The sequence below is a fragment of the Phoenix dactylifera genome, unplaced genomic scaffold (genome assembly GCF_009389715.1).
Source record: "Phoenix dactylifera cultivar Barhee BC4 unplaced genomic scaffold, palm_55x_up_171113_PBpolish2nd_filt_p 002808F, whole genome shotgun sequence".
Lineage (NCBI taxonomy): Eukaryota > Viridiplantae > Streptophyta > Magnoliopsida > Arecales > Arecaceae > Phoenix > Phoenix dactylifera.
The window spans coordinates 22,055-24,868 of NW_024069918.1; the positions used below are offsets into that span (position 1 = coordinate 22,055).

At 40.3% G+C, this 2,814-nt stretch overlaps 1 pseudogene; it reads right to left on the reverse strand.

Annotated features, from left to right (window-relative positions):
- Positions 1-319: 319 nt before the first annotated feature.
- Positions 320-2,348, reverse strand: LOC120109798 (annotated as a pseudogene).
- Positions 2,349-2,814: the final 466 nt, after the last annotated feature.

Sequence of the window (2,814 nt, forward strand, 5' to 3'; positions counted from 1 at the left end):
GCGAGCCGTCAACCACCCAGGGAAGTATTTTCAAATTTTCTATGTCATAGAAAGACTGTCACTTAACAATTAGATAACAACAACATGGGTAAAATCGCATATCCATACCACTAACTTCTGAAGAGTGATATTACTATAAAATGTCTAGAGACATTTATTGCCAAGCCAACCAGCCGAAGAAACAAACTTGTGTGATATGTCTGTGTTTGTGTGTGTATTATATATTTGGTCTATTCATTTGTAGTTATTAGATAGTTCTTTCCCCCATTTTGTGGGGGTATCATATGTCCTACTGGAGGCTCCCTATTATGGAGCGGACCTATCGGCCCCAATCTTCAGTAGAGCCACCTGCAAACCATCATCCATTTCTTCCAGGACCGTGGTTAGTGGCCAAGCCGTGCTTAGTGCCAAGGTAACTGATCATGGTAAAAAAGGCAGTCTAATACTCTTTTCTGGGGAAAATCTTGCTTAAACAATGTTTTCATACCCGTTGTAAGTTTTGAACGTTAAATTTCGAAATCCAGATGATCTTAAAACCTCAGCAGATCTTTCCCCATGTTTATAAAGGACCACATCATCCCCTGCAAAAATAGAGAGAGTAGAAATCAAGACACCTGGCATCCATCACTTCTCCAATTTCAATGTCATTATTTAATCCATGGCTTATTCATCACTGGAATTGTGCTTCATGGCAGAAAAAATATATGTAAGCGAATGCATTTAAGGTTATTAACAGCTTAGTTGTTTGTCTGCACATAGATATACCTCTCCATGACAGACCAGAAGAGCAAGGAGGCAGCCCGTCTTGCAGCATCTGGTGAACTTTCCACCCTGTACTTCAAGTCCTAGATAAAGTGTGTGGAATAAACTGAAGGGCTTGATTCGTTCGAGATATGAGAAAGATGATGAAAGATCTCTGTGTGCCAAAATGGAACGTACCTAGCACACGGAAGCCAGCCACTTAGACCAATGACTGCACTTAGGTTGACTGGATACAGATTACTGTTCCATATCTACCATAAGCTAGCAAGAGGCAGAGTAACAGGGCAATCGCAGAACCCATGCTAAATCCACCGATCCCGAGTTTACTGTAACAAGCAATTAATATTCTCAAGTTAGCAAGCATTCCGGAATACAAGCCCATATAGATTATGCACTGCATATACATGGTACAGCATAGGTGATATAGATAGGATATGAAAAATTACAAAAGATTAATCCTTGCATACATATTTTCTTATCAACATCTAGGAGACATCCACATTTTCAAGCTACGTTCTTTTCATTTCTATTGGAACCTAAAGCTTGCTAGCTAGTTATTTGCGCATCTATTAGTTTCGACCATACAATATTAACAATGGGCAAATTCTTGCTTGACATTGTATCTTAAAGAGAAAGATGTAGAAGATCTGTCCGCTTATAATCACCCAGCCAAATATTCGACGATGCAGCTCCCATGACTCGATTCAGAACCTCTACTAAAGAGAGAGCTTAGCATTATAGTAATGTCTTTGCTAATCGCCCTCCCTCCATGGGAAAGTGTTCTATTTTGTTGTGTGTGGGTTAACATGCGTCAGCCTATGATTGAAATAAAAAGAAAATGAAATATATAAGCCAATACGAATATATGAACTTCATGACCTGATGAATATGTGGAAATAGTAATGAACAAGCCAAGTATCCTTCTTGAAGAGCTTACCATCAGCAGGCTCAGTTGACAGGAGGTTTGCAACATGTGCAGCTGAAACATCCATTCCTTCAACATCACCAGGACCATCCTCTGGAAGTTCTCCAACGTCAAACCCTACGGCAAAAGAAAAAAAAATGGAGGCTCAAATAATAAGCATTCTTCTTAGCTCTACATCAGACGGGACCTTGATGTGACTATCAGCGAAAGAAAATAGAGAAAGTCGCTATCAAAACCGGCGAGCATGTAGTTCAATGGTTGTTCGAAACAAAGCTAGGAAGTTGGTAATTAAGCTAGAGAAATTACAGGCAGTGCACGGGAATCCACCGAAAGCTGCCACAGGTCGGGTAGGAGCAGTGGGGCATATCCATTTAATCTGCACTTAATAAGCTTTGGTGTAAATAAGCTATTAAAATTATGCTGGCAAACCACCAGATTATGCAGCAACCGAGTTAAAAAAGTCGATAGCTTTGGTAAGGAACAGAATAGCTCTGTATGATGTAATTTGAGAAGTTGTCGAGTGCTTCAAGTAAAACATGATCATTCTACTTACATTCGGAAGAGGAAGAGTTTCCAAGAGCCGGGAGCCGCTGCGAAAGAAATCCAGAAACGAGAAATTACATGCATGTTTTGCAAATTTTATCAAAGTAATGAATGAATGCTGATTCACACATTTGAAAGCAGATCATTTCGAAAAAAGGACAGCGGTTAGCGTTTGGTTAATATGTGCCATTCCAGCAACAAGCCGATCGACCACACGCGTTTAATTATATACCAACACGCGCGAGAGAGGGGGGGGGGGAGAAAGAGGGTAGAAGAGCAAAAAGGAAATTGAACCACCATGATGCTTCATCTATGTTCATCATATTAGCATCTACCTTTTTTCATAGAACAAAAGGATACTGGAACAACCATTGGCTCAACAAGCACGGCTCTTTTTTGGGCAAGGAGAACACCCATTTGCCTGGCTCTATACTTTTAAGCCCGGATATATGCGTGCCATGTACTCGATGGATATACTTCATTAATTATCGTAGAAAGGAGAAAATGGGCTGCTAATTAGATACTAAGGTTTGAGGCAGAAAAAGAAAAGATCTGAATCAAAAAGCATCGCAGGAACCAGGGAG